Source organism: Gavialis gangeticus, unplaced genomic scaffold (assembly GCF_001723915.1).
Source record: "Gavialis gangeticus isolate Ggan-Ray unplaced genomic scaffold, GavGan_comp1, whole genome shotgun sequence".
NCBI lineage: Eukaryota > Metazoa > Chordata > Crocodylia > Gavialidae > Gavialis > Gavialis gangeticus.
The window spans coordinates 5,020,915-5,027,753 of NW_017728997.1; the positions used below are offsets into that span (position 1 = coordinate 5,020,915).

The 6,839-nt window shown below is 47.9% G+C and overlaps 1 long non-coding RNA gene across 1 annotated transcript in view; it reads right to left on the bottom strand.

Annotated features, from left to right (window-relative positions):
• The window catches only part of LOC109288884, an 18,684-nt gene that overhangs the window by 4,583 nt on the left and 7,262 nt on the right, over positions 1-6,839 (bottom strand). The window lies entirely within an intron of this gene.

The following is a 6,839-nucleotide window of genomic DNA, read 5'->3' on the forward strand; positions in this document are numbered from 1 at the left end:
CTTATACATGGCATAAGAATATTTCTCCACCCCTAAGCTTGTATTTGTTTTATGTATTCCCAGCATACTTCTCACCGTGATGTGGAAACACTACAGGCATTAATCTATTTAGTATCTGATATCATCTGTCCTAATACAGAGGACATGTATTATATGAATATACTTTCTTCAGAACCTTCCTGCAGATACTGACCAAATCCTGCAAACCTCATTTGTAACTAATGAAAGCTTCCCCTAAATAAGAGTTGGCCCAGACTTTACAATTCATGTGAAGGAAAAATAGATATGATTAGTATATACTACATTTTGACTAGAAAAAATCAAAACGAAGGCTCAAACAATTAAGAGCAAAGTAAAACCACAGCCACCTCTATTAAATCCCATTAAAACACCCTTTGTATTTTTCCTTTTCATAGCACCCAAGTCTCAAAAATATGGTAGTCTAATGAGAGTGCAGCACAGTGAGGTTTTTCTCCCCCTCCAACGTTTTTCTCTTCCATGCTTAGTGAATGTCATAGTTTAATTAAGAGATGTCAAAGGAATAGAAAGTTGCCCTGAGATAATCGTCGCCTGCTGCTAGCTAAATGCTGAGGTGAAGACAAGTGAGCAGGGCTATCATGCAAATGATAAATTATGGAGAGGGGGCAGAGTTCAAAAATACAAATGACAAAACTTTTATTTATAGGGGTAGGCTGACACAGCTCTCTCTGTCGCCCTTTGCAAATGGGCTCCTCTGTCCCTGTCTCTCTCCTGCAAGTTTTCCACAGGCTCGTCAACATCCCTCGTGCTGGCATTCAGACCCGCAGTGTCCTCTGCAGGCTGGTTCACTTTTCTCACAGGTATCTCAGCTTCTAGCAGAGTGACCAAGTCAAAACACACAGCACTGACATTGCCCTCTTACTGGAGCAGAAGGTTATGTTAAATATATCTCAGTAACCTTGTAAACTAATGTATGCATCCCTGAAGTACTTATATATAGGGCCTGGTTTAAATTGTTATTTTGCATTTTTCATGAAAATCAAAAAATTAAATGTGATTTGCAACAAAATGCCATAATATGCCCACTTGTGGGGAACTCCCATATCATGGCACTTTGTTGCAACAAGACGGAGCTGTGGGAGCCCTGGTGCCACGGTGCAATGCCCAGTCCCTGTCCCTCCTCTGCCCCAGCCAGTGGTAGCAGTGGGTTAGGTAGGCAGGGGCATAGAAGTGCTCAGCGCTGCCCCAGTGGGGCTCCTGTGTGCAGAGCAGAGCCAGGGGCCGGGGTAAGTGAGGCTGAGGGGCAGTGGCTCCCTGCCCGCTACGCTCCAATCCCCCTACCCGCTTTGCAACCCTTTGTTGTTTGCGGGCTGTGGGCACCGTAATGCCAGACAAGTTTGGCCAGCCTGGGGTCTGCCAGGTGCTGGGCACACTGCCAGGTGAGTCCGTCCCGCCATCCCTTCCAGTGGCGGGGCCTCCATGCCCTGGGGGCGAGATTTGCAGCATTTTGCTTGGACACTTTCTTGCCCCCACCTCTCCCTGCTGGACACTCCTGATCCCTGCCCCCAGCCTGGTAAGGGGGCTGGGCTCAGCCAGCCAGATGACTCTAAACCTGCCCCCTCAGTCGATCGGTGGGCCTGGGTGTGAAAATGGCAGTCCCCTCCATGCTTGGGCCATGATACTAGAGAGCTGAGCCCGCAATTTAAACCAGGCCCTACTTAACATACATCACTGAACAATGGAGGCTTTACAAAATCGTTTTAGCAGTCTTGATTCAAAGCCATTTAAGCCAGCTGCAAGGCTTTCCTGGACTTCAATGAGCATTTGTTTGGACCAAAACAAGGTTCTTGTCCTCATCACATGGGGCTATGGGGTCCTTTTTATTTGTAAAACAACATCAGACTCCAAGGCTCTTCTCCTAATTGTAGGCTGCTCAGTTTCTAGGGTCCCTTCTGGTTCCTGCTGTGTGATAGGAACAGCCTGATTCCGACCATCTAATCCTTTCTATCTTGCACAGTGGCTGCTTTGTACTGCCAGCTTTTTTGTCCTGGCATTGAAGGTTCTTATCTGGTTCATGACCCAGGACTCTCAAATGAGGGGATTCCCGTCTTTATGCAGGACCTTCAAGTCGGTCTGATAATTATCAGTCGCTACAGCAGGAGCAACTGCTCAGCTTATTGCTTATTTTTCCTGCCTGGAGTCTCAAATCCACACCAGCAATTTAATCACTTACTAGTTAGGTTTTATGGTGGGTTTCACCTGCCACACTGTCCATTTTCTCAGCCCGTGTGGATGACCCAATACAACTTATGGGCTTCCTGTGTCTTTCCAGAGCCCAGTAAAGCAGTACTTCTGCCAGAGACACCGTTCAGTGAATTTCTTGTACAATACTGTGTAGCTGTCAAAAGAGGGATACTCAGCAGCTTTCAAGCACAGCAGGGAATGCATAAACTCTGCAGAGACTGTCAGTACTATCCCACTTGATACCTGCCCAGAACCATACTCTTCCCATGTGGCGTTCAACACTTCTGTGCCTCCTCCAAGGATGACTGCACATCTGCAGGCCACAGAATTTTTCAGAGATCATTTGCTCAGGCAGAAGGCATTCAGTTTTGTGTGATGGAGGCTGTTGGAGCAGCACACCCATTTTTTTTATTGCACTACCATTAGGCAGTTGCATTTTTAAACAGACACAGAAACAGTCTTGCTATGCACTTGATCAGACACAGGATTTCACTTCTGTGACTCCTGAAGGGGACAAGCCACACATCAACCTCCTAGGTGAATGTTTCATAATATGCTTTGCAAAGAATAATGTGAAATACAGAAAGTAGACAGTAGAGGAAGCAGCAAATGAATTATTTCACAGTGAAAGATAATGAACAATCAAGCTAGAAAACAAAAGACATCAGAAGATGTAGGGATTTCCTTGGCTTTCCCCAACAAATACATCAATCAGCTAATCAGCATGAACCAGGTTTTTCAAAGTATTAGAGTGTTTTGTCATTTCAAAAATATTTTTTCTGATTCAGGTTTTTTTAAAGGAACCCCACCTTGTTTATTCGCTTTTTATTAGTAAGCTGATTATCTGACAGATTAATTTTATTATGAGACATGCTACAGAGAAAAGGCATATGATTTCTCCTATTCAAATCTGTGCTGTTCATTAAAGTAAGGACTTTTGAAGGGTACAACTTTCCCTGAAGAGGGGATATTTATCATAGCTGAAAATCAAAAAGAGATGGCTCTGTGCATGATTTTGAAAGATATCACTGTACAAAAATAAGATCTACTGTATCCAATATCTTCTGGGACAGTTCTCCTTTATCCTCAAACACATGAATTGACCTCAGATAATTCTGAGCTCACCTCAGATAATTAATTCATATTACACTTACGTGACTGTGTGGAGAAGCAATGACTAGCTAGCTGACCACTTGTGTAAAATCTGCAGCAGGAGGAATTGTTTTGGTTGGTGAAAGACACACACACACACACACACACACACACACACACACACTTTGGAGAACAGACTCCTTTTAGCAGCACTCCAGGGACCGTCCAGTTTAAGGCTCAATTTGGGAATTTGCTTAGTATGGATATCTTTCTTTGACATCTTGACTGTTCTGGGTGATGTATCGGACAAGGGAGGCCAGCAGTCTTTATGCCTTTTGGGAAATTTCTCTTTGGAAAGCTCTAGTGCTACTGTGCTTTGAAACGGGAATTCAAAATTTGTTTGATGAATAAAGGCAGGTTTTTATATCATGGAGATTTCTCTTGCCAGCCTTGCAAATATCCACCTTAACTTGGTTACATTATATGTCTCTGAAAACTTGCAGTTCACACAGGCTTGGTAGAGACTTGCTACGTTCCCCAAATATTATCTGTGTACTAGGCATGTTCAAGCCCAGGACTCAGCAAGACTTCTTTCTGTAATTGCAGCTCTTGGGTGCTGCGGTCTGGGCAGGGTTTGGGCACCTGAACTGAAAGCCAGAAATTTCTTTCTTCTGTGCTCTCAGTGATTCCCTGCTAGGCCAATTTGGCTTGGTGGAGAAAGATGCCTAATTCAAATACAGAGGGAACAAAAGCTGAACCTATGCGGAGAGGCAGGAGTTAGATTTAAACAAAAGGTCTAAAGCAATTACTTGGGCGCATGAGCCACATAGAGAGTTTGGATGAGCTGTTGTGGGCTGGGTCAGCACGCTCCCCAACCCCATACTCCATGCAGCAGCTCACCAAAACTCCCTAAGCAGCCCCGTCCCATCCACCTGGCTGCATGCTATGCCCAGGTGGTTCCCGGCCAGTCTCCAGGGAGATCCTGGGATCACAGGGAAGTGACAGCGCAGGGCCGGGGCAGAGCTGGGATCTGCTCCCCACGTGGCCCTGACTGCAGAACCAGTGCCCCTCACAGGGGCGTGTGGGCAGCGGATCACGGCTGTGCTCTGCACTTGGCCAGGATGGGGCTGGGATTGGGGGAGCAGCATGCAGGAGCGGGACAGGCAGGCAGGTGCCCAAGTGCACCGCCTCAAGATCCCAGCCTCATCCCACTTCCAAACACCACTCCCCACCTGCCCGTGCAGATGAGCCAGGGTGCCCGGGCAGCAGGGCCAGGTCCGGTGGTGGCAGCTGGCAGGAGCCCCTGCTGCCAGGCAGCGAGTCCGACCGCCACTTCTTCCCAGCCTGGAGGCAGCGGGACCAGCTGCATGCACCATGACCTGGGCTGCCCCCTGCTCCTGGGCTAGGTGTTACCAAGGGACCTCCCTTGGCAGGGTGAATCTGGCCCGCGGGCCACATTTTGCCCATCCCTGGTCTAAAGGCATAACCTATAACTGGATGAAAAGTGCTGGAATGGCTAGGCAAAGGTCTTAGACAGAACAGGACAGGATTTCAGAGGGCAAGATTTGACCTTGTTGGGCAAAGAGAATAGGAAAGGGATGCAAAATCTAAGGAATGGACATAGGGACTGGCTTGGTGAGAACAGGAGTGGGGCAAGGACCCAGAGGTGGGGAAGATACAGGCATGGGACATGGACTGCATAAAAGGGAGAGAGCAGAAGGGGTCAAGCTTTGGGGATACTGTCCCCCCTAGAGCAAATTTCCCTTCAGAGTCTGGTATGGGAGCCAGCGAATGCCCTTCCTTCCCTCTCCCCCAGCACATTTTCTAGTAGTGATCAACACAGATGACTACTATCAGTTCCTTTGCTATTTCCAATCATAGTGGATCTAACATTTCCCAACCCTGCATAGTAGAAAAGACTTGGAAAACATTACTAATTCTGTCTTCCAAGCAGTGCTTGACTAACAATAAGGCCTCAGGCCAGTCATTGGAAAAGGAGGACAAAACAAAATACTAAATACCTGCTCATTACGTGAACGCCAGCTATTCAGTGAACTCAGTGAAGCAGAGGTCCTGTGGAAAACACAGCATATTATCACATAATAGAAAAACCATTTTGTGTGTACACAGGGAGAAGCCAAATTAAGGTGGCACAAGCATTTCTAACTTTTGAGGGCTAGACTTTGCAAGCTTAATAATGTTCTTTTGTCCTAGGTGTTGTGTGAATAATAAGTATTTGGAGCTCCGCTGTACCAGACTTTGGACAACTACACACAAGAAGTCCCTGCTTTCAGTATAAAAGTAAGGCAGGAGAGATCAACTGGATATAATAGAGAAGCTGGGGAGGGCACAAGGTGTTGTAAGATCAGTTTTCTGTAGGCCTGTTAACAGAAGAGTGAAAGAGAGGTGGTCTTGCCATTGTTTACAAGGAGCCTCTTCCATACAGCTGGGGCAGCAGGGAAAAAACCAGCACGATTGTTGGTTCAAGCTGCAGTAGAAAAATGGAGCCCAAATTAAACTACTGCTGGAATTTCCAAAGGCAACATATTTTCATCTCAGTTTGTGGCCAGAATCATCATGAGACCGCCAGTGTCTGGTTAGTCAAGGCGTGATTTAAAAAAAATTAATAAATAAGGAACTTCCAGCTGTACAGCCCCTTGCATCCCATGTGGACAAGCTGATGCAAATGACTGTGGCATGCAAAGATTGTAAACGGTTTCTGAAACTTTTGAGATGAAGGGCACCACACCCACAACATATCATTTACTGCCAAGCCCATGCAAATGAATACGGAGTATAACAGGGGTGTCAAACTCACCCAGCCCCATGGGATAGATGAGGGTGTCTGGGCTGGTCCGTGGGCTGGATCGGGTTGCGCCAGAGCCAGCGCATAGGGCCAGTCCAGGGCGGCGCTGTGTGCTGTGCATGCCCTGCACTGGTGCCCCCGTGCATGGTCAATCCATGCACCTCCAGCAAAACCAAGGCAGTGATTCTCCCACTGGCAGTGGGAGACCGCGGCAGGAGTACTGCGTCTGGTTGTGGGCACCGCACTTTAACAAGGACGTGGTAAAGCTTGAGAGAGTCCAGAGAAGGGCCACCCGCATGATCAGAGACTTGCGTGGCAAGCCACGCGAGGAAAGGCTGAGGGACCTGGGACTCTCCAGCCTGAAGAAAACTAGGCTGAGAGGGGATCTGGTAGTAGCTTACCGCTACATCAGAGGCGAACATCAAGGGCTCAGTGAACAACTGTTCACCAGGGCACCTTTGGGGAAAACTAGCAGTAACAGCCACAAACTCCTGAAAGATCATTTCAGGCTCAGCTGTGGGAAAAACGTCACCGTCAGGGCGAAGCTCCCTCCGGACGTGGTGCAAGCCCCTACCCCGGGACTCTTCCCGGGGAGGCCGGACGGGCGCCTCGCTGGGGTGACTTGCCCCCGCTTCTCTTCCCTGCTTGGTGCCGGGGGCTGCATGATCTTCCAAGATCCCTGCCAGCCCCTCACAACCCAGCAGTGTGGCGGGTTTGC